This window comes from Pseudophryne corroboree, chromosome 7, assembly GCF_028390025.1.
Source record: "Pseudophryne corroboree isolate aPseCor3 chromosome 7, aPseCor3.hap2, whole genome shotgun sequence".
In the NCBI taxonomy this organism is placed as follows: Eukaryota; Metazoa; Chordata; class Amphibia; order Anura; family Myobatrachidae; genus Pseudophryne; species Pseudophryne corroboree.
In genome coordinates this window covers 230,382,181-230,408,353 of record NC_086450.1, presented here as the reverse complement: position 1 = coordinate 230,408,353, position 26,173 = coordinate 230,382,181, and positions in this window count along the sequence as shown.

The window sequence follows — 26,173 nt, the reverse complement described above, 5'->3', positions numbered from 1 at the left end:
TTAAACGCTGGTTACCTGAGACTCTAGTTTAGAAGCCATAACCAGCCTGCTCCAACTGTGCACCTGTTTCCTGCTTACCTGCCACTTGGTATGCTGATGCAGGTTACCTGAGACTTTAGTTTAGAAGCCATAACCAGCCTGCTCCAACTGTGCACCTGTTTCCTGCTTACCTGTCACTTGTATTGTTAAACGCTGGTTACCTGAGACTCTAGTTTAGAAGCCATAACCAGCCTGCTCCAACTGTGCACCTGTTTCCTGCTTACCTGTCGCTCATATTGACAAACGCTGGTTACCTGAGACTTTAGTTTAGAAGCCATAACCAGCCTGCTTCAACTGTGCACCTGTTTCCTGCTTACCTGCCACTTGTATTGCTGACGCAGGTTACCTGAGACTTTAGTTTAGAAGCCACAACCAGGCTGCTTCAACTGTGCACCTGTTTCCTGCTTACCTGCCACTTGGATTGCTGACGCAGGTTACCTGAGACTTTAGTTTAAAAGCCATAACCAGCCTGCTTCAATTGTGCACCTGTTTCCTGCTTACCTGCCACCTGTATTGCTGACGCAGGTCACCTGAGACTTTAGTTTAGAAGCCACAACCAGGCTGCTTCAACTGTGCACCTGTTTCCTGCTTACCTGCCACTTGGATTGCTGACGCAGGTTACCTGAGACTTTAGTTTAGAAGCTATAACCAGCCTGCTCCAACCGTGCACCTGTTTCCTGCTTACCTGCCACTTGGATTGCTGACGCAGGTTACCTGAGACTTTAGTTTAGAAGCTATAACCAGCCTGCTCCAACCGTGCACCTGTTTCCTGCTTGCCTGTCACTTGTTAATTTTGTTAGGATAATAAAATGAAGTTAGATCCTGTATATGTGTGTGTTGTCATTGTGTCTGAGAGGTAAAGCAGGTCTGCCGCTCTGATCACCCGAACCTGATTCACATCAGCACCCCACAATTTAGTTTAAGTTTTCGGCACCGTAAATGTTATGTGTTATGGGTTTGTGGGTGTTACAGTTAATTTTAGCTCCCGTGTCGATTCTTCTATGACAAGGAGCATTAAATCCATTGAGCATTTATTTAAAACTGATACCCATTTTTTACAAAAAGCAATGTTGTAGCGGCCAATTGTGGCCATATTATGCACCCGGAACCCACGGGGTATTTGCTTAGCCCGAAAATAATCTGCCAAAGTCATGCCATGATAGAGATTACCAATCTCTCTTTTGTGCAACTTCAGCAAATCTCAGAATAAATCATCATGCGTTTTACCCGTGTCAGAATCAAGAAATGGCTGTTTGTATAATATGCTCTCTGCTTCAGCTTCAGAGAAGCTAAATGTGTCATAGTTATCACACTGTAAGAATTGTATCGCATGGTCAGTCACATCCTCACTGTTAGTAGACATGATGGCATGAAGAAAGTGCAACAGTGCTAAAGTGCAATACGTGAAAAGAAGTGCACCAAATGCAATGGATCAAACCACAAAATATTGTGGAAGAGAGTCCTTCAGTGCAAAACGGGCTGAATAACGGTGCCTTGATCCAAGTACAGCTCTCCACAAAGGATCCAGTACTCACATGTACACACAGAAAGGTCCGGCACTCCAGCAGGCCCTCGGCTGCAATGATAATGTGCTCACGGTGCCTTCCTCATGGACAGAGCAGTCCCCAATATCAACAACGGAAGGAGGCGGCACTCAAAGACTTTCAAATATCAAACGTGAAGTGGTTTTAATGACACATCTATGTTTTGGAGCCGTAGTCCCGTCGTCAGGATACATTTACAAACACACAAACATGTAAATCATCTAACATCTATTATTGATACGCACAATAATAGTGATAGCCCGATTAAGTTTACAATGACAACAGATCGCCAACAGATTAATTTTCTGGACATTTGCATTTGTCTAGATGATAATTATATCTCTACGAAGCTTTACACTAAACACACTGATCGGAATAACATACTCAAATTCGACAGTGCCCATCATAGAGAGACCATGCTGAGTCTTCCTTATTCACAATTTCTCCGCGTGTGCAGGATTTCCTCTAATGTTATTGAGAGGGATGCCCAATTAGAGCTTATGACAAAAACATTTCTACAACGGGGCTATCCATTGGACATATTCAGGGCCTCTAGACTTAAAGCCATTGAATGCCCACGGTGGGAGTTGTTGAAACAGAAGCCAAAAAAAACCCTTGTAGGTAAATTTCTCTGGGTTACCCAATTCAATTCCAGCAGTACTCAACTTACGAAGAGGGTTAAACAATTATGGCCCATTGTGGCCACAGACAAAGATTTAGGTGAGACGTTTCAGAGCAGGGTTATGCCCAGCTACACAAGAAATAGAAGCATTCCTGACATCGTCGTGAAGACTGATATCTCAGGATTTAATACCCCTATACCACATCTTTTACAACGAAAAAATGGGTGTTATAAATGTAGCGTGTGTGTAACCTGTAGTTACATGGTGCCGGGTGATAAGTTTTTTCACCCACATACGGGCAGAAAATATAGCATCCGATACCCGCTGTCATGTGAGTCACGCTTCGTTATTTACTTGCTGAATTGCCCATGTGGTCTTGCCTACATTGGCAAGACAGATTGTCATTTTAAAACTAGAATGGCCCAGCATAGATACGCTATCAGGGAAGCCATCAAATCGGGAACCAGCGACCAGCCAGTAGCCAGGCATTTTATGCAGGCTAAGCATAATATGGCAACCCTTAGATATCGTATCATAGATCATGTGCCACCCTCTTTACGTGGGGGTGACAGATCCAAGAAATTACTGCAGCTGGAATCCAAGTGGATTCATTTATTAGATACAATACATCCTAGGGGATTAAATGAATCTCTGAATCTCAGATGTTTTCTATAGCTTGCATTTAGAGTGTCCATGATTTAATGGCTTCATATGATATGGCAGTAGTATTGTTCTATAAATTCTTATGATAGTTGTAGCCTTTGCACGTTGACTCACTGTATAGTATGTGGCATGTCTTATTTTATTAGTGCACCTGATATATATTCTTTTATGTATTTTTCTATGTATGTTTATCTAGAGCATTATATCATGATTGGTAAAGTTTTTTTTTAATTTTGGAGACATATGTATATAATGACGTTCATTGCATAGTTGTTTATTGACGTTGCCATGGTTGCTTTGTTTAGCCCCTGCACGCTCGCTGGACGGACCGTGAGGGAGTCACTTCCGGGTTGAAGGGATGTGCCGCATCCGGATGCCGGGCAGCGTGTACGGCGGCGGCAGGAGACCTTCATGCGGTTAAGGTATTTAAACTGTTTGTGTGTTTGTAAATGTATCCTGACAAAGGGGCTACGGCTCCGAAACGTAGATGTGTCAATAAAACTACTTCACGTTTGTTATTTGAAAGTCTCTGAGTGCCGCCTCCTTCCGTTGTTTATGTATATATATATATATATATGTGTGTGTGTGTGTGTGTGTGTGTGTGTGTGTGTGTGTGTGTGTGTGTGTGTGTGTGTGTGTGTGTGTGCATGTACATGTATAAGTGTATAACATGCTCTACCTGGTGCAATATGTATAACGTACTCTGCCTGGTGCAATATGTATAATGTGCTTTACCTGGTGCAATGTGTATAACATGCTCTACCTGGTGCAATGTGTATAACGTACTCTGCCTGGTGCAATATGTGTAATGTGCTTTACCTGGTGCAATGTGTATAATGTGCTTTACCTGGTCCAATGTGTATAATGTGCTCTGCCTGGTGCAAAATGTTTAACGTGCTCTACCTGGTGCAATGTGCATAATGTGCTTTACCTGGTGCAATGTGTATAATGTGCTCTACCTGGCGCAAAGTGTAGAACTTGCTCTGTCTGGCGCAATATGTATAACATGCTCTATCTGGCACAGTGTGTATAGGAGGTTCTACCTGGTGCAATGTGTAACCACGGCACTACTGTGTGGTGTGGTATAATGTGAATTGGCACTTTTATGTAGCCACGCCCCTCCCCCATGAAGCCACACCCCTAAAAATTTGCTGCGCACCTTCAGCACGCACTTTTTATCCCTGCATTAATCAGGCCTTCTGAGCAGTAATCCCGCCCAGTTGATAGACCCCACCTCCTCAACAGACCCCACCCCTATTAGGGCTGCTTCCATAAATTTCCCGGGCTGGTTTTCGATCCCAATCCACCCCTGCTGCTAGTGCCTGCATGATAATGTACCAGAGTAATAAAAGCAATGCACTGTAGAAAATACACTATAGTCCTGTGCTGTATACTGTAGTACACAGGTTCTCAAACTCGGTCCTCAGGACCCCACATGGTGCATGTTTTGCAGGTCTCCTCACAGAATCACAAGTGACATAATTAGCTCCACCTGTGGACCTTTTAGAATGTGTCAGTGAGTAATTAATACACCTGTGCACCTGCTGGGTTACCTGCAAAACATGCACTGTGTGGGGTCCTGAGGACCGAGTTTGAGAACCACTGCTGTAGTATATATATATATTTATATATATATATATATATATATATATATATATATATGAATGGGAATGGATCGGCACTCCGTTTTCAGTGTTGAAAAATGCGCTGGTGCCCTCTCAGCAACAATGGTTAAACAAACAGAGAAGAATAGGCGGCACTCAGCGTCTTGATCAAAAATAGAAAAGTGTATTTAAAACACCATCATAAACCAACGTTTCGGGACACGCAGGTCCCTTTGTCAAGGTGTACAGCAATAGGTGAGAAGTGACAACATACCTTTATAGCAGAAGAAGCCCCAGAGTGACTGTGTGAAGTGCGGCGTCCGTCCACGAGGTCCGGCGCATGCTGCTGACGTCATCGGCGGGCGGCCGCCCGTTGTCAAGGAAACCAAGTACACTGTTAAGCCGCTGCCGAAAGAATGTGACAGGAGTGGTGATTGTCAGTAAAGTACTACCACCGCCGTGTTTGTAGATAACTAGCATAGCTAAAGTGGTTGACTGGTGCATATTAAACCACAGAATTGTGGAGCTGTTTATAGGGCTCTGTCTGTATGTTTAAAGAGCCACAGCTGGGCACAATAACAATAATATTGTACCTCTAGTTTCAGTAAATAAACAATATTGTATTAAGCCAGAAGTCTATATGGCATAAAGCTATTATTAACATATAGTGAAAAACAGTAGGCTAATTAAATGCAACTTCAACCACCCTAGCTGTGCTAGCGTGAGAGAGATAAAGTGTGAAGAAATGAGAAAAGACGTGTGAAAGAGGATTTGCTGCCCATAATACATGCCTACCTAAATTAAAAGTATGGTTGAAGGTGTTGAGCAGTTATACAAGAGGGGGGACCGAAAAAAAGGGGAGGGGGGAGAGGGGAAATAGGTCCTTAATATTCCCGGTAGGGCTAGAGTTGTTAATGGGTGAACAAGTTCCAGGGCATCATTTCATTTAGGCCGCCAGGGTTAATTGTGCCAAGTTTGTGAATCCACCTAGCTTCCAATCTGAGGAGTTTGCCCTCCCGGTCACCACCTCTGAGGGACTTCTCAATATGGTCAATAACCATATGCTTCAGGTCATTGATACAGTGGCCTGCTTCCAAAAAATGCCTGGCGACTGGCTGGTCTGATGCCTTGCTCAATTATGCTTGCTTGATCGCAGACCTGTGGAGGGCCATTCGTTCCCTCATGGTTCTAATAGATTTGCCCACATAGACCAAGTTGCATAGGCAGACTATGATATAAATGATGAAAGAAGAGTGTACATGCTTGATGCTGATGTTACGGTTCTCATGCGGATGATTAAAGTAAGAGCCAGTGAGCATATGGGTGCAGGTGGTACATTTTGGGCATTTATAACACCCTGGAGGTCTCGTGAGGAAGTTGGATGGACGATCACTGCTGGTACTAAAACCAGTGATATCTGTATGGACAATTGTGTCCTTAATATTGCGGCCTCTCGTGAAACAAGACATCGGGCGCTTGTGTTTAAAGACAGGGATAGATGTGTCCGTAGAGATCAGAGGCCACAAGGCTCTTGACGCACGTGGAATGACTGCACTAGCTGTGCTGTATTGAGTGACAAAAGGGATCACCTCTCCTTTAGACTTCTTGTTGCTTGGAGATAATAAGTTGGATCTTGGAATCGCCATGACCTCTGTTTTTTGTGTCTGTAGAGTCCTGTGGTCATACCCTCTAATCAGAAATTTGTCAATGAGCTTGTTTAATTCATCCTCCAATGTCGACCGGTCACTGATGATTCTGGATAACCTGATCATCTGGGATCTAGGTAATCCTTTAATAAGACTTCTGGGACGGTGGCTATTGGCCCGTAAGAGGGTATTTTGGTCTGTGGGTTTAGTAAAGAGACTGGTGTGGATACTTCCTTCTGATAAAGTGATTTGTACATCCAGGTAACTGATGGTATTGGTACTGGTAGAGTAGGTATATTTGATAGGTGAACTACGCATGTTGATAGTAGACATCATAGATTCAAAAAGGCTCAAGGGGCCCGTCCACAGGATAAATAGATCGTCTATGAACCGAGTGTATAGACGAATGTGCTGAGCTATATCCGGGTCCTGAAAAAAAGCCTCCGTTTCCTCCTTGAACATAAAATTGTTCGCGAAAGAAGGGGAGACGTTGCTCCCAATCGCACACCCCGTCTTCTGGTGGTAAAACCGACCATTAAAAAGGAAGAAGTTGCGGGTTAATGTTAGCTTTAACAGGTCCAGAAATAGCTTGAGATCCAGGTCACACATATGTTCGGAGACAAGAAATTCCTCCATGGCTAACAGGCCTTCATGATGGGGGATACTTGTGTAGAGGCTACACACATCAACTACACAAAGTATCGCGTTATTGGGTACCGTTTCCACAGTGGAAAGTCTCTGGAGGAAGCAGGTCCCGTCTTCTGGCGGTCCCCTCTCCCCCCTCCCCTTTATTTCGGTCCCCCCTCTTGTATAACTTATAATTTAGGTAGGCATGTATTATGGGCAGCAAATCCTCTTTCACACGTCTTTTCTCATTTCTTCGCACTTTATCTCTCTCACCCTAGCACAGCTAGGGTGGTTGACGTTGCATTTATTAGCCTACTTTTTTTCACTATATGTTAATAATAGCTTTATGCCATATAGACTTCTGGCTAAATACAATATTGTTTATTTACTGAAACTAGAGGTACAGTATTATTGTTATTGTGCCCAGCTGTGGCTCTTTAAACATACAGACAGAGCCCTACAAACAGCTCCACAATTCTGTGGTTTAATATGCACCAGTCAACCACTTTAGCTATGCTAGTTATCTACAAACACGGCGGTGGTAGTACTTTACTGACAATCACCACTCCTGTCACATTCTTTCGGCAGCGGCTTAACAGTGTACTTGGTTTCCTTCACAACGGGCGGCCGCCCGCCGATGACGTCAGCAGCATGCGCCGGACCTCGTGCACGGACGCTGCACTTCACACAGTCACTCTGGGGCTTTTTCTGCTATAAAGGTATGTTGTCACTTCTCACCTATTGCTGTACACCTTGACAAAGGGACCTGCGTATCCCAAAACGTTGGTTTATGATGGTGTTTTAAATACACTTTTCTATTTTTGATCAAGACGCTGAGTGCCGCCTATTCTTCTCTGTTTAACCATTGTTGCTGAGAGGGCACCAGCGCATTTTTCAACACTGAAAACGGAGTGCCGATCCATTCCCATTCTTTTGTGTGATATTTGGATGATTGGTTATCTGATCGATCAGTCCATCCTGGGATAAGGCACCCTTGGCTATTAGTGCTGGATCCAGAGTGATCCTGGTGTGGACACAGACCAGCGAAACGCGTTGAGCCATTACTCACATATGACCACGGGCATCACACTGATTTTCACCTGGCATTCTCTGGCAACACCTTGGGACTCTTTTCGAATCCTCAAGAACCTCTACAAACGGTACCGTTTCTGACGTCTCCATTTGTTCCCCTGCTGCTATTGGACCTCGATCTGCAATTGAGAACCAAGGGGACCTTCAACTGAGACCATGGTAATATTTCCAACCATTTATTCATGAGGATTACTTGGAGGACAGAGTTCTAGCCAGACCACCAGTGATATTGCCCCACTTGAATGGAAGTGGTCAATAAGCCATCAGAGAGACTCTCAATTTTCCATTAGGATATTATTGCTATTAATTTTATTTATATGTGATTATTATTTATCATTTTATTCATGTGCTATTTACATATTTCTTAGATTTAATTAAATATGAGATTTTTTAAATTGTTATAATTGTTTTCGTTCTTTATTTTGAGAAACAGCCGGCGCCAGTATCTACTTTTCCCCAACCACTTTAGCTATGCTAGTTATCTACAAACACGGCGGTGGTAGTACTTTACTGACAATCACCACTCCTGTCACATTCTTTCGGCAGCGGCTTAACAGTGTACTTGGTTTCCTTCACAACGGGCGGCCGCCCGCCGATGACGTCAGCAGCATGCGCCGGACCTCGTGGACGGACGCCGCACTTCACAAAGTCACTCTGGGGCTTTTTCTGCTATAAAGGTATGTTGTCACTTCTCACCTATTGCTGTACACCTTGACAAAGGGACCTGCGTGTCCCAAAACATTGGTTTATGATGGTGTTTTAAATACACTTTTCTATTTTTGATCAAGGCGCTGAGTGCCGCCTATTCTTCTCTGTTTGTTTATATATAAATACTTACATTTGCACCAGAGTTTAGACTGTATAAAGGGCCCAATTTAGTTAGGATTGCAAATTCTGCTAATTAGCAGAATCCTTTTGCTAGCATGCTAGGTGCTGCCCCTCATAGGGCAAGGCGGCCAAGCATTTCGACCACTGCCTCCCCCCCCCCCCCCCCACCCCCCCCCCCCACCACCACCACCATCAACAAGCAGAAATAGAGGATTCCTCCTGGAGTCCTGCCGCCATGTTCCGAATCGTGGCAGCTGCGTGTGACGTCATGCAGCTGCCGCGATCATCCCCCGACATGCCCCTGTTCGCACTGCACCCCCCCCCCCATTTGGCCACCTCTGCCCCCGCAGCGCTTTGTCTCCGCCCCGGAAACAGAGCCTTGATGCTCCAGCCCCAGCCACCACCTCTGCCTGATTGACAGGCAGGGGCGATCGCATTTTCTGCGCCCCCCCATAGCGGCGTAACTACTGCCCCCGCAGCCACTGTGGTGGCTTGGAGGCGCAGGGCTGCGGGGACGCTGCCGCCTTCACTGATTGCTGCTGTGAGTTTTGGGAAGAAGCCGGGGGGCACAGCGTGCGCCTCTCCTCTGTGTCCCTCCTGGGTCTCCGGCGGCGTGTCTGTTAAATGAAGTGTGGGTTCATGAGCAAATCAGAGCTCACGGACCGGCAGCTGCTGGTCCATGAGCTCTTATTGGCTCACGAACCGGCACTTCATTTGACAAACACACCGCTGGAGACACATACAGAATGCACACAGCCAGGAGAGGCGCGCGCTGTGCCCTCCGGCTCCTTCCCAAAACTCACAGCAGCGGGGAAGCCCAGGGAGGGTATGTAACTGGCACTGGGGGGCATATTTGGCACTTGGAGTATATGTGTACTTGGCACTGGGGGGGGGGCATATTTGGCACTGGGGGTATATGTGTAACTGGCTCTGGGGGGGGGGCATATTTGGCACTGGGGGTATATGTGTACCTGGCACTGGGGGGGGTCATATTTGGCACTGGGGATATATGTGTAACTGGCACTGGGGGGGCTTATTTGGCCCTGGGAGCTATATGTGTACCTGGCACTGGGGGGGTCATATTTGGCACTGGGGGTATATGTGTAGCTGGCACTGGGGGGGCATATGGGGCACTGGAGGCATATGTGTATCTGGCACTGGGGGGGCATATGTGTTTCTGACACTATGGGGGCATATTTTTATCTGGCACTGTGAGTGAATATCTGGCACTGGGGGCATATGTGGTACTGGGAGCACAGCCCTAGCAACAAGCATTAGCCCCTGGTAACAAGCACAACACCTAGCTCATGAAATCTCTGTCAACAAGCATTAACCCTTAGCAACGAGCATGACTCCCGGTGCATGAAACCCCTGGCAACGAATATTACCCCCTGGCAACAAGCTTGAAACCCAGCACATGATACCTCTGGCAACAAGCATAACACATAGCGCATGAAACCCCTGGCAACGAGCAAGACATCTTGAGCATTAAAACCCCTGGCACCGTACATGGAACCAAGAGCATGAAACCCCTGGCAACGAGCAGGTAATTTAAAAGTAATTAGAAGCCTTACTGTAGGGCTTAATGTGTAATAGGAATTGTGGTGTGTGGCATAATGTATCACAGGCATTACGGTGCATGGTATACTATATCACAGGCATTGTGGTATGTGGTATAATGTCTCAGGGGCATTGCAGTGTGTGACATAATGTATAACGGGCATTGCAGTGTGTGGCATAATGTATCACGGACATTGCAGTGTGTGGCATAATGTATCACGGACACTGTGGCGTGTGTCATAATGTGTCACAGGCATTGTATGTGCTATAATGTATCAGGGGCATTGCAGTGTGTAGCATAATGTATAATGGGCATTACGATGTGTGGCATAATGTGTCACAGGCATTACGGTGTGTGGCATAATGTGTCCGGGGCATTACAGTGTGTGGCATATTGTGTCATGGGCATTATTGTGTGTGGCATAATGTCTAAGAGCCATTGCAGTATGTGGCATAATGTATACTGGGCATTACTATAAGGAGGAAAAAATAGGATTTTACTTACCGGTAAATCTATTTCTCGTAGTCCGTAGAGGATGCTGGGGACTCCGTAAGGACCATGGGGAATAGATGGGCTCCGCAGGAGATAGGGCACTTTAAGAAAGCTTTGGATTCTGGGTGTGCACTGGCTCCTCCCTCTATGTCCCTCCTCCAGACCTCAGAGAAACTGTGCCCAGAGTATATGAACAGTACGAGGAAAGGATTTATGTAACCTAAGGGCGAGATTCATACCAGCCACACCAATCACACCGTATAACTTGTGATAAACTACCCAGTTAACAGTATGAACAAGTAACATAGCCTCGGTTCAAGACCGACCAACTATAACATAACCCTTATGTAAGCAATAACTATACACAAGTCTTGCAGAAGAAGTCCGCACTTGGGACGGGCGCCCAGCATCCTCTATGGACTACGAGAAATAGATTTACCGGTAAGTAAAATCCTATTTTCTCTAACGTCCTAGAGGATGCTGGGGACTCCGTAAGGACCATGGGGATTATACCAAAGCTCCCAAACGGGCGGGAGAGTGCGGATGACTCTGCAGCACCGATTGAGCAAACAGGAGGTCCTCCTCAGCCAGGGTATCAAACTTATAGAACTTTGCAAAGGTGTTTGACCCCGACCAAGTAGCAGCTCGGCACAGTTGTAGTGCCGAGACCCCTCGGGCAGCCGCCCAAGAAGAGCCCACCTTCCTAGGGGAATGGGCCTTAACCGATTTAGGCAATGGCAATCCTGCCGTAGAATGCGCCTGCTGAATCGTGTTACAGATCCAGCGAGCAATTGTCTGCTTTGAAGCAGGAGCGCCAACCTTGTTGGCCGCATACAGAACAAACAGAGTTTCAGTCTTCCTGATCCTAGCTGTTCTGTTCACGTAAATCTTCAAAGCCCTGACCACATCCAGGGACTCGGAGTCCTCCAAGTCCCGTGTAGCCACAGGCACGACAATAGGTTGGTTCATATGAAAAGATGAGACCACCTTGGGCAGAAATTGAGGACGAGCCCTCAACTCTGCCCTATCCACGTGAAAAATCAGGTATGGGCTTTTATATGATAAAGCCGCTAATTCCGAAACACGCCTTGCAGAAGCTAAGTCCAACAACATAACCACTTTCCAAGTGAGGTATTTCAACTCCACTGTTTTGAGTGGTTCAAACCAAGGTGACTTGAGGAAACTTAATACCACGTTAAGATCCCAAGGCGCCACCGGAGGTACAAAGGGAGGCTGAATATGCAGCACTCCCTTCACAAAAGTCTGTACTTCAGGAAGAGAAGCCAATTCTTTTTGAAAGAAAATGGATAAGGCCGAAATTTGGACCTTTATGGACCCTAATTTTAGGCCCAAATTCACTCCCGTTTGAAGGAAGTGAAGCAGACGGCCCAAATGGAACTCCTCCGTAGGAGCAGCTCTGGCCTCACACCAAGAAACATATTTCCGCCATATATGGTGATAATGTTTCGATGTCACATCCTTCCTAGCCTTGATCAGGGTAGGAATGACCTCCTCCGGAATCCCTTTTTCAGCTAGGATCCGGCGTTCAACCGCCATGCCGTCAAACAGAGCCGCGGTAAGTCTTGGAACAGACAGGGACCCTGCTGCAGCAGGTCCTGCCTTAGAGGAAGAGGCCACGGATCTTCTGTGAGCAACTCTTGCAGATCCGGATACCAAGTCCTCCTTGGCCAATCTGGAACAATGAGAATTGTTCTGACCCGTCTTAGTCTTATTAATCTCAACACCTTGGGTATGAGAGGCAGAGGAGGAAACACATAGACCGATCTGAACACTCATGGTGTCACCAGAGCGTCTACCGCTACCGCCTGAGGGTCTCTTGACCTGGCGCAATACCTCTTTAGCTTTTTGTTGAGACGGGACGCCATCATGTCTATTTGAGGCAGTCCCCACCGATCCACAATCTGTGTGAAGACTTCTTGATGAAGTCCCCACTCTCCCGGATGCAGGTCGTGCCTGCTGAGGAAGTCCGCCTCCCAGTTGTCCACCCCAGGGATGAACACTGCTGATAGTGCGCTTACATGGCCTTCCACCCAGCGCAGAATCCTGGTCACCTCTGCCATGGCCACTCTGCTCCTTGTGCCACCTTGGCGGTTTACATGAGCCACTGCCGTGATATTGTCCGACTGAATCAGAACCGGTTTGTTCTGAAGCCACTCCTCCGCCTGGCGTAGGGCGTTGTAAATGGCCCTTAACTCCAGGACATTGATGTGGAGACAAGTCTCTAGGCTTGACCAGAGACCTTGGAAATTTCTTCCCAGTGCGACAGCCCCCCAACCTCGGAGGCTCGCGTCCGTGGTCACCAGGATCCAGTCCTGAATGCCGAACCTGCGACCCTCTAGGAGGTGAGCACTGTGCAGCCACCACAGGAGAGATACCCTGGCCCTGGGAGACAGGGTGATCCGTTTCTGCATCTGTAGATGGGACCCGGCCCATTTGTCCAATAGGTCCCATTGGAAAGTCCTCGTATGGAACCTGCCAAAGGGGATGGCCTCGTATGAAGCCACCATCTTCCCCAGAACCTTTGTGCAATGATGCACCGAAACCTTTTTTTTTTGGCTTTAAAAGGTTCCTGACCAGTGCTATGAGCTCCTGAACCTTCTCCACTGGAAGAAAAACTCTTTTTTGGTCTGTGTCTAGAATCAGGCCCAAAAAGGTCAGACGCGTTGCAGGTACTAGCTGGGATTTCGGTAAATTGAGAATCCAGCCGTGCATCTGCAACGTCTTCACGGACAGAGACACGCTGTCCAGCAACTTCTCCCGAGATCTCGCCTTTATAAGGAGATCGTCCAAGTACGGGATAATTGTGACTCCCTGCTTGCGCAGGAGCACCATCATTTCCGCCATTACCTTGGTGAAAGTTTTCGGGGCCGTGGAAAGACCAAACGGCAACGTCTGAAATTGGTAGTGACAATCCTGTACTGCAAATCTCAGAAACGCCTGGTGAGGGGGGGGAAATCGGAACATGAAAGTACGCATCCTTTATGTCCAGGGACACCATCCAATCCCCTCCCTCCAGGCTGGCGATGACCATTCTGAGCGATTCCATTTTGAACTTGAACCTCTTCAAGTACAGGTTCAGGGATTTTAGATTTAGAATGGGTCTGACCGAACTGTCCGGTTTCGGTACCACAAACAGGGATGAATAATAACCCTCTCCTTGCTGGAGATGAGGAACCTTGATTATCACCTGTTGAATGTACAATTTGTGAATTGCCGCTAACACTAGCTCCCTCTCTGACGGGGAAGCCGGCAGAGCCGATTTGAAAAACCGGCGAGGGGGCATGTCTTCGAATTCCAGTCTGTATCCCTGGGAAACAATCTCTATTGCCCAGGGATCCACCTGTGATTGATTGAACCCAGACGTGGCTGAAAAGACAAAGACGTGCCCCCACTTGCTCTGACACCCCCCCCCCCCCCCCCCCCGGAAAGCCCCAGCGTCATGCTGTGGACTTTGCGGAAGTAGGGGAGAACTTCTGCTCCTGGGAACTAGCTGAGTTCAGCTTTTTTTCCCTTGCCTTTACCTCTGGCAATGAAAGACGATCCTCGTACCTTCTTGTTTTTATTGGAACGAAAGGACTGCATTTGATAATGTGGTACCTTCTTAGAATGCTGCGGGGGGGGGCATAAGGTAAAAAATTCGATTTACCGGCCGTAGCAGTAGAGACTAGGTCCGAGAGGCCTTCTCCAAACAACTCCTCCCCCTTGTAAGGCAATGACTCCATATGCCACTTTGAGTCGGCGTCTCCTGTCCACTGTCAGGTCCACAAGAGCCGCCTAGCAGAAATAGACATAGCGTTTATTCTAGAGCTTAGTAAACAAATGTCTCTCTGAGCATCCCTCATATACAAGGCAGCATCTCTGATATGCTCCATGGTCATTAGATTGGTATCCCTATCTAAGGTGTCCATCTCCGTAGATAAGGAGTCTGCCCATGCCACGACAGCACTACAAACCCAGGCCGACGCCATGGCCGGCCTAACTATAGTTCCTGAATGTGTGTAAATGTGCTTCATGGTAATTTCCTGCTTGCGATCAGCAGGATCCTTGAGGGAAGCAGTATCCGGAGAAGGCAGTGCCACCTTCTTGGATAAGCGTGTCAGCGCCTTGTCTACTTTAGGCGCAGATTCCCATCGTATCCGATCCTTCTGTGGAAAAGGATACACCATGAGAATCCTTTTGGGAACATGGAGTCTCCTATCCGGAGATTCCCAAGCCTTTTCGCATAATTCGCTTAGCTCAAATGAGGACGGAAACGTGACCTCAGGCTTTTTCCCTTTATACATGTGAACCCTCGTGTCAGGGACAGGGGGTTCCTCCGTGATATGTAAAACCTCTTTTATGGCAATAATCATGTACCTAATACCTTTTGCCACCTTCGGCTGTAATTTTGCATCCTCATAGTCGACACTAGAGTCAGTATCTGTGTCGGTATCTGTGTCAGCGACCTGGGATATGGGGCGCTTTTGAGACCCTGAAGGTCCTGGCACCACAGGGACAGGCACGGACTGGCTACCTGACTGATCCCTAGCTTCAGCTTTGTCTAATCTTTTATGCAGGAGATTTACATTTGCATTCAAGACATTTAGCATATCCACCCAGTCCGGTGTGTCAAAGTCGAAAAATATTGCAGAACACACAGCACGTATAAACTGCACACACATGCCCACTGCGCGTGCACTTGTTCTGCAGTGCGTGCACATGTACGCACTTTGCGTATGGTTGCTCCCGCGGTCCTGCGCATCGGCGCGTGGTATGGGTATTTACGGCAGAGTTTGTGTACGCATGGAGGGCCACCAGAACACATTACATATTTAATCCAAATAGTGCACAATGTACACATAGCCTCCCTGCACCACATCAGAAAATTATAGCTGTTTAAATGGTAACAGAACAAAGGGATTCACCTTTACAGGATAGGAGGGGACAGAACAAGGTTACAAGGTGGTGTTTGGTATCCAGCTGTAGGGTATTTTAAGGGAAACAATCCGGTGTTGGTTTGAGGAAGAGCGCATGTTCCTGTGGATAGTTATGTGCAGGAGCAGAATATAGATATAAACTGTATTTACTGTACATTATGTATGCGGCGGGAATCCAGAGGAGACCACCCACAAGAGTAGTGAAAATAGACATCGCCCACCTATTCAAACAGACCTATGACCTCTCCTGTGTCTAATGGACAAAGAGATTACAGTATCCATTGTGTTATGTTTTGGATGAAGTGAATAAAGAGAGCCTGCAGCAGGCTTAGTCAGACAGAAGGCTCACAACGCTATCTATCAGATGGCGGAGGACCGGACCGGGTAGCGCAAGCGAATCCACTAACGTATGTACATTGACTGTAGCCATTATTCTGTTACATTGTTTTGTATTGTAGTGTATAATTTGTATTGTAAACCCCCATTCAGAAGTAATCCACTGTGGTGTCGGAGCCCAGCGGTAAAATCACAATTGGTGTCGTGTCCTCATTGCCCTGCTAAGGTTTAAAGTGTAATAGCATAACACTGCATTGCTGCATAAGGTTTAAAGTGTAATAGTATTACACTGCATTGCTGCATAAGGTTTAAAGTGTAATAGCATCATACTGCATTGCTGCATAAGGTTTAAAGTGTAATAGTATTACACTGCATTGCTGCATAAGGTTTAAAGTGTAATAGTATTACACTGCATTGCTGCATAAGGTTTAAAGTGTAATATCATTGCATTGCATTACTATAAAGGTTTAAAGTGTACTTAAGGTGTGTTTAAGGTATAGCTTTCATTCCTGTAAAGATAATCAGCTTTATCAGGTGTCGGCGTTGCCGACGGCGACCTGACATTCAAGCACTCCCCCTCCACATTAAGCGAGCCTTCCTCATCAAACATGTCGACACACACGTACCGACACACTGCACACACCCAGGGAAACTTTTTCTGAAGACAGTATCCCCTGAAAGGCCCTTTGGAGAGACAGAGAGAGAGTATGCCAGCACACACCCCAGCGCAACAACCTGGAGACCAACACAGAATGCTTTCCCCCAGCAGCGCTGTATTATACTTTATCCGCCAATTATGTGCCCCCCCCCTCTCTTTTTAAACTCCCTTCACCGTGTGTAAGCAGGGGAGAGTCCGGGGAGCTTCCTCTCAGCGTTCTGTGGAGAGAGAAATGGCGCTGGTGAGTGCTGAGGGAGAAGCCCCGCCCCCTCGGCGGTGGGCTTCTGTCCCACTCAAAATCGTGTAAAATGGCGGGGGCTCAATTATATACATGTACAGTGCCCAGCTGTACATGTATATACTTATTTGCCATCTAAGAGGTGTTATTATTGCTGCCCAGGGCGCCCCCCCTGCGCCCTGCACCCATACAGTGACCGGAGTGTCATACTTACCGACTTTTTTGCTGCTCTCTCCGGGAGAGAGCAGCCAGGTCGGTTCGGCAGGGGGGCGGGCTGCGATGTGCGTGCAGAGGGGGGCGGGCCGGAGGGGGTCCGGGGGCGTGGCGGAGGCGGGCCGGGGGCGTGACTACGGGGATCGTGTCGTGTAAGCCACGCCCCCGCTGTGTAATGCCGCTATTATGGCATTATACAGCAGGGGGCGTGGCTATGATGATGCGATTCAACAAGAATCGCGTCATCGCCTGCCCGGACCGCCCACTTTACTCGCTAAGTGGGCGGCCGGGCTGGGGGGGACCCCTGTAATCGGTAGACTTGCCTGCTCTTCCGGGGGGCCGGGAGGGTCACCCGATTTTCGGGAGCCTCCCGGCCATTCCGGGAGAGTAGGCAAGTCTGCGGAGTGTGTGAGGTGATGTGGAGCAATGGCGCACAGCTGCAGTACTGTGCGTTACCTCTGTGAAGCTGAAGGCTTCTGCTGCCTGAGACGTCTTCTTGCTTCTGTTCTTCTGGCTCTGTGAGGAGAACGGCGGCGTGGCTTCCGGGGGTGGACGCCCAGGACGAACCTGTGTTCACCCCCTCTGAAGCTAATGGTCAGTTAAGTAGGTCTGCCCCTCTCTCCTCAGTCCCTCGATGCAGGGAGCCTGTTGCCAGCAGTGCTCCCTGTGAAAAAAGTAAAAATCCAAACAAAAATGCTTTCTGTAGCAAAGAACTCAAGAGAGCTCACTGTCCCTGCAGTGCGCCCTTCATCCTCTGGGCACAGTGTAAAACTGAGGTCTGGAAGAGGGACATAGAGGGAGGAGCCAGTGCACACCCAGAATCCAAAGCTTTCTTAAAGTGCCCTATCTCCTGCGGAGCCCGTCTATTCCCCATGGTCCTTACGGAGTCCCCAGCATCCTCTAGGACGTTAGAGAAATGACAGATAATGTAAGGGGCATGAATCAGGATTATTTTTTTTCCTGTGGTGGCCAACGTCTGGGCGTGCGGCGTGCAGGTTGCAAAACTGGGGTATAAGGTAGTTTTTTCCTGCAATGCCACATCCCTTTATTCAAAGCCACACCCATTTCAGCAAGGCCACGTCCCCTTTTGCGGCACGCGCGCCTTTGGCAATTATGAGGGGGGGCCCAGAGAATGTTTTGGCTTGGGGGAGAAAAATTTCTAGTTACGCCACTGTCCCCCCCCCCCCCCACATGAAAAATACGGGCGCATACGCATGGCGGGCACTATGCCCGCATTTTCATCTCTGTTTATGCGGTTGGATCGATACAACCTGAGTTAGGCCCAAAGTTCATGAAAAATACAAAGAATATATTAGAAATATCTTTGTATTATTCTAATCATTTTCGTAGTCAAAACTCTGTAGTAAATGTTTATGGCAAGTGAGGGAGTGCTCTCCTGCTTATCTTTTCTCTGATCAAAACTCACCAAATTTCCAGGAATTTATACTGTTGCATCTTTGCATAATGCCCACACTTACCCTTTGGCCCATATATTGAGTGTAAATGTGGCACCTCAGCCATTTACCTCACCGCACGACCCTGATTTTATATATATATATATATATATATACACATACACACATTTGTTTTCCTTTTTTTATTTAAGGGGAGAGGGGCATCAAACACTAACCTGCCTCCAGGCAACTGGGATGAACTGACGCCCCTGTATTAGATTATATATCAAAGTGACCAGTGCTCGAAGTGGGGCGGTATATAACGGTATGGCATACCGCCACTTCGAGCACTGAGCAGGGCCGACATGCTCCCGGTCCCCAGCTGCGCAGACAAACTCTGTCTGCAGCGGCTCTGCCTACTTGTGGCGCTGGAAACTGGGAGCAAAGCTACCAGACCTCAGTACCCAGCACTGCTCGGTCCCCCTGAGTGCGGCACACTCGGACCGCAGTGTGTCCGTCCTCCTCCCACCGCCGCCACACCAGAAGCCGCAGTCCCGGACTCCCAGTGCAGTGGATCTGGCTATGCAGCTCCCACTGCTTCCTCCTCTCAGGGACATGATGACCCCAACAACAACTCCAAGCTCTGCCCACCTGAGTTAATGCAAATTGCATCATTACACTGAAGAGAAGAGATTTCAATATGATGACACACATTACATTGTCACACATCCACAGCCAGATCATCTTGGCATGCTTGGCTGCAGCAGTCAGCCTTCCTGGAATCTGCTGTTACCAGCGCTGGCCTCAGGTTCCCCGAAGCTGCAATAGGTAAGCCTTTTCCTCGGTGTGTGCTGTACATTCATCTGTCCTGCTCCTGCACTATCCAAGCTGTCTGCTTCCCTTTGCTGGAGACAATCTAGCAGCTGGGCTCAAATTGCAGTCTGCTTCTTAGCCAGCAGGGTATGCTAGGACTTGTAGTTCCACGCCAGCCTTGCTGCTTGCCCATGCCTGGTTTACAGCCCATGTTTATGTATGCAAGATTCATTTTCTTTACATTTTACTGTCAGTCTTTGCTGATCTTTCTTAATAATTGTCTCGGTGGTATACATATATTGGGGGAGATTCAAATGTTTGAAAAGTTGGTTGGGTGTCTTTTTTTCCCCTGTCTATTAGATAGGAAAAAACAGACTTCCAACTGACTTTTCAAACATTTGAATCTCCCCCATTGAACGTTCCTATTATACCACTGGTAAGGAGATATACTGAGCAGCCAGTAGACGGACCAGCATCCAAACTTTACATCCGAAATCTGTCCCTTTTATGGAGATAATCATCTGCAACTGTCTATTCCTAGGGTGATGCTGCATGTTTCCCATATAACTGTATGTGGCATAATGTGTATTGGGCGTTACAGTGCATGGTGTAATATGTGGCATAATGTGGAATAGGCATTAAGGTGTGTAGAATAATGTGGAATGGGCATTACGGTGTGTGGAATAATGTGGAATGGGTATTACGGTGTGTGGCATAATGTGTAAGTGGCATTACTATAAGGGGTAAAAATGACAAATAATGCAAAGGGCATGAATCAGTTTTTTTATTCCTGTGTTTTTGTATTTCATGTGTTGTATAGGGGGCTCTACCTGGTGTAATGTGTACAAGGGGTACTACTGTGAGGTGTAATGTGACTGACAGACATGAAGCCACGGCCCTATTTTTTGGCGCGCACTAACCCTTTCCTTTTTCCATACCCCCACTTCAAAAATTCTACGTCGACCACTGAAAGTTCATATAGTTAATATTTCAGAAAGGCAAACAATACATATGTCTATAGAGACTGGTAAAAATCAATCATGCAGTGTATTCTGCTGCCTTATAATGCTATATCTATGGACCTTTCATTTCACACATGTATACATATTTTGAAGATCACTTGTTAGAGTCAAACTCACTTTATGGTATTTCCCAAAGAGTGTCATTATAAGTCTTTCATATACATGAATCATCAGGGCCGTCTTTTTGTATGAGTTCAATGGGCAGTAGCTCAAAGGCCCCAGGAGTATAAGGGTCCTAAGCTGATAGCTGAGGGTCCCCTTTTTCCATGGGTACCAGAAAATCTGCCCTGGGGAACTGGAGATATCCAACATCAAAGCAGTGGTCCCATTCTGAGCCTGTTAATTGTTCTTCACAGCCAGATATCTCAGGTTTTTCTGACATAGATTTTCTGAGGACATACTCCAAAAGCTGGGAGCTTGTCTCTTCTTTGGCCAGAACTAGAGATATCAGCCTTCCAGCAACTGGTACCTGCTCCAGCTGCACACCCGTGGTATGCCTTTTTAAATTTTCATTGTTGGATTGCTCTGGCTCCTGAACTCTGATCCCCAAGTCTCCAGTGCCTCTTGAAAGGTGAGACTCTGTTTTTTTTAGAGATGAGCGGATTCGGTTTTACTCGGTTTTACTCGGTTCTCAAAACCGAATCTTATTGGCTATCCAAAACACGTGACATCCGTGAGCCAATTAGATGCCGTTTTGAGAACCGAGTAAAACCGAGTAAAACCGAACCCGCTCATCTCTAGTTTTTTTATCCTAAAGCTAAGAAATCTATTTCCAGGAACTGGAGATATCTGCAGGCAAGTAAGCTGCCGTCTCACTGGAAAATTATGAATATTAAGACAACTCCACTATCCACCACTCCTCTGTGTATTAAACACCCATTACCACCCTGGAAGTCATGTACCGGGGCCCCTTCATTCAGCCCAATGCCCCCTTCTACAGTTTAGTGTTCTCCCTCCTGCCCCATCTCCCACCATCTGTGCAGTAAAGGAGTAATTAGCAGAATTAACTGCTCCGGGTCCTACATGTTGAGCAGAAGATAGAACACCCTCTACCGCCATCGGGAGGATGGGTAAGAGGCCCCATTGCTTTGACCAGGGGCCTACAATGCTGTTAAGACTGCACTGTGACGCATTATTTTGAAATTATCTTATATGCTCTCATACAGCGTCAATACTGGTGTAGCGTTCCTTCACAGTGTCAATTCTGGTGTCACTTTCCAGACATTATTAGTTTAACAGAGTCCTTATTAACAGTTCTCACTTGCCCATGGAGTACATAGTTTAAGAATATATCTCATATAAAGTCAGTGTAGATGCAAGTGGGTATCAGCTTTCATGTATAAGCTGCTTAATAGCAGTTCAATGATGGTGCATAAGACTGCCTAAATCATACTTGCCTACTTTTGAAAACTAGTTTCAGGGAGAATCCAGGTGGTAGCAGTATGACGCACCGTAGCGGGGGCATGTCATGCTCTGCCTAAAGGGCGTGTCTAGCTCCACCTGTAGGCGTGTTTATTGTCACTCAGGGATGTGCCCTGCAGTGGCAGGTGAAAGCTCTAACACTAAAAGCGGCAATAAAGAAAAAACAAAGTAATAATATTGGTATACTATATATTAATTTACTTATACATTTGTTAGAAGAGACAGACAAACAGAAAATCTATATGAACAGTATATATAGTACAAAATTAGAAAATGTACTTTGCTATCCTTTTAATATATTATCTTTGGTCCTGCCACCAAATTAAGGGGATCTTGCTTAAGTTACACCTGGAGAGCACAGTAGTATGTGCCTGTGTGTGTGCTCTCTCTGGGAAGACCAAGCGGCTCTCCCATGGCTGTATCCCGGGGTCTGCACTAGTGATGAGTGTGCCATCCACAGCTGCAGTCCAGAAGTATTGGCCACGTTCTCTGTACCCAGCATATGCACAATATCTGCTCAGATAACACTGACCATTATTCCTAGCAAGCAATATTTCAAATTAAATGTTTGTTAGATGAAGAAATGTGTACTCACGGGTCAAGCATCAGGGGCCACATTTTACCTCCATTTGTGCATCAGCCTCAATCCACACGTAAACCACCCCACTCCAGATTATAAATCTGAGAAGTATTATTCTTCTGAATTAGCAACCTTGACTTTTTCATGTTTTTTAGTCTGTTTATGTTTTCATTTAAACACAGACTGAAATGGACTAAAATTAGGCAACCCACCTGCAAGCCAGTAACATCCGATATGAACTGATGATGCACCCACATTGTGCTCAGTTTTACTGGGTGGATAATGGGGACGGAATCAGTATGTAATGCCGCCTGTCGAGATTCCGGCAATCATAACACCGACACGGGGATCCCGATGAATGACAGGCCGACAGGGGTGAGTAGAGGGTATTCTCCCTTCTCCCCAGCCCCCTAACCTCACCCCTTAGTGCCTGACCCTGATCCCCCCCCGCAGATGCCTAAACCTAAACCCGCATCCCCACTGCCTAAACCTAACCCTCCCTCCCCCACAGCCTAAAACCAACAACCAACCCCCCCCCCCTGCAGCCTAACCCTAACCTCCCCTCCCCCTGCAGCCTAACCATAACCTCCCCTCCCTCTGCAGCCTAACCCTAACCTCCCCTCCTTCAGCAGCCTAACCCTAACACCCCGCATGGCAGCTAAATCTACTCCCCCCCCCCCCCCACCCCCGGCCCTAAACCTAACCTGACGTCTGTTGTTATGGTCGGGATGCCAGCTGTAGGGATTCCGACAACAGTCTCCTGGCCCTTTCGGAGTTCTGACTTCAGGATTCAAACTGGTGTCGGGATTCCGGGGTCGGTATTTCGATTGCTGGGATCCTGACAGCTGGCATCTTGACCGCATCCCATGTTGACACCATTTCTTACTGTATCTGCAATATAAGCATGGGCAATGCCATATGAAACAAAGAAGCTAAGTAACGACACAAATTATTCCTGAGATGCACATGGACAGATGACAAGTGTTGCTAATAATAGGCGGTGGAGAGCAAAGGGACAGTCTGAGTATGAGACAAGAGGATGCTGCTAGGGCAGAGATTTTCAACCTTCTACAATTTGCGGCACACTGAATAAGATTTAAATATTGCCAAGGCACATTCAAATATTATGGTCATGCATGGTGCAGTTGCGTGTCCTAAGATGTCATGTAACGCCTGAGCCACATCTGAGAAAGCCAGAAGAGCCCAACACTGCCCGGGCCCAAAATTAGAACTGACTCTGCAGCTGCTAAACCCACCAGTATTGATTGTTCCAGCGCCTCAGTAGCGGCAAAACACTGACGGGCCTGTCTCTGCTTCTATGGCGGCACACCTGGGGACTGCTCAGGGCAAACTAGTGTGCCACGGCACAGTGGTTGAAAAACACTGTGCTAGGGTGTACACTGCCCCTCCCACTAGGTGGAAGGCGGTGGGTGTGCAGCAAGAGGCTGCGGGCGGATGTACACAAGTCATGGCGCTCGTCGGGTGACTGCAGCCGTGCCCTCAGGCCGAACCCCCCTTGGGGGCCCACCCTGCTTGGTCGCAAATTAAACTCCCACTGCACATACTGCAATTTAAATGCAAAAATACTGTGCCCATACAGTGACATAATGATAACAGCAATATATTGGTGGCTGAGCTTCAAAAATTGTGAGTACAGAGAACTCTTACCTGTAGTAGTTCTGTGCTGGATCCTCATTGTTGGGGTGGAGGGATGTTCGCGGGCCGCGGGAGGGGGTGGGGCCTTGGCTTCTGGATGGCTGCCGCTGCAGCACCAAGATTTTTTTCCCCTGTCTCTGAGCTGGGGAGGAGAGGGATCGCGGGCCACTGGATGGGGCAGGGCTGTGCTAGGGGTGGAGCCTTGGCTTCTGAATGGAAGCTGTTGCTGTAACAGGAAGAAAAACGTATCCGTCTCTGATGGGGGAGGGGAGACCCGGCCAGGGTTATAAGAACTGCTGTTCTCTAACAGCTGACAGTTGTGGAGCAGGGAGGGCGCACCTCCCTGCATTGCTAACCCCGCCTACCCCCCTTCGGGCCTCGGTACACATCCCAGTAATGGAAATCCATTGGCTAAAGCTGTGGCAGGATACAATTGCTGGTAAAGGTCTTCCCGGAGGAATTTATAATTAATTTTGATGAACATCATCTTCTCCACATTTAGTGGAAGTAACCTCCGAGGCCGATCGCTGATAAGGTGACCGGCTGCACTAAACACTCTTTCGGAGTACACACTGGAGGGGGGGCAACTTAGGTAAAATATAGCCAGTTTGTGCAAGGGCCTCCAAATTGCCTCTTTTTCCTGCCAGTATACGTACGGACTGTCTGACATGCCTACTTGGATGCTGTCCCTCATATAATCTTCCACCATTCTTTCAATGGTGACAGAATCATATGCAGTGACAGTAGACATGTCAGCAATTGTTGGCAATTCCTTCAGTCCGGACCAGATGTCAGCTTTCACTCCTGACTGCCCTGTATCCCCGCCAGCGCGTGGGCTAGGAAATCTTATCCTTTTCCTTGCAGCCCCAGTGGCGGGAGAAATTGAAGGAGAAGCTGTTGACGGGTCACGTTCCGCTTGAGTTGACAATTTACTAACCAGCATGTCTTTGCACCTCTGCACACATGTGTCTCCTGGAAAGAGAGCTACAATGTAGGCTTTAAACCTAGGATCGAGCACGGTGGCCAAAATGTAGTGCTCTGATTTCAACAGATTGACCACCCTTGAATCCTGGCAAATCGAATGAAGGGCTACATCCACAAGTCCCACATACTTAGCGGAATCGCTCAGTTTTAGCTCCTCCTTCAATTTATCCAGCTGCTTCTGCAAAAGCCTGATGAGGGGAATGACCTGACTCAAGCTGGCAGTGTCTGAACTGACTTCACGTGTGGCAAGTTCGAAGGGTTGGAGAACCTTGCACAAGACGGAAATCATTCTCCACTGCGCTTGAGTCAGGTGCATTACCCCTCCTTTGCCTATATCGTAGGTGGATGTATATGCTTGAATGGCCTTTTGCTGCTCCTCCTTCCTACAGTATAGTGTTGAATTCCACCTCGTTACCAACTCTTGCTTCAGTTGATAGCAGGGCAGGTTCAGGCGTGTTTTCTGGCGCTCCAGTCTTCGGCACGCAGTGGCAGAATGCCGAAAGTGACCCGCAATTTTTCGGGCCACCGACAGCATCTCCTGCACACCCCTGTCATTTTTCCAAAAATTCTGCACCACCAAATTAATTGTATGTGCAAAACATGGGACATGCTGGAATTTGACCAGATGTAATGCACGCACAATATTGGTGGCGTTGTCCGATATCACAAATCCCCAGGAGAGTCCAATTGGGGTAAGCCATTCTGCGATGATGTTCCTCAGTTTCCGTAAGAGGTTGTCAGCTGTGTGCCTCTTATGGAAAGCGGTGATACATAGCGTAGCCCGCCTAGGAACGAGTTGGTGTTTGCCAGATGCTGCTACTGCTGCCGCTGCTGTTGTTACTGCGGGAGGCCATACATCTACCCAGTGGGCTGTTACAGTCATATAGTCCTTAGTCTGCCCTGTTCCACTTGTCCACATGTCCGTGGTTAAGTGGACACTGGATACAACTGCATTTTGTAGGACACTGGTGATTCTTTTTCTGACGTCTGTGTACATTCTCGGTATCGCCTGCCTAGAGAAGTGGAATCTAGATGGGATTTGATACCGGGGACACACTATCTCCATCAATTCTGTAAGTCCCACTGAACTAATGGTGGATACCGGACGCACCTCTAACACCAACAAAGCTGTCAAGGCCTCAGTTATCCAGTTTGCAAAAGGATGACTGCTGTCATATTTCATCTTCCTCACGAAGGACTG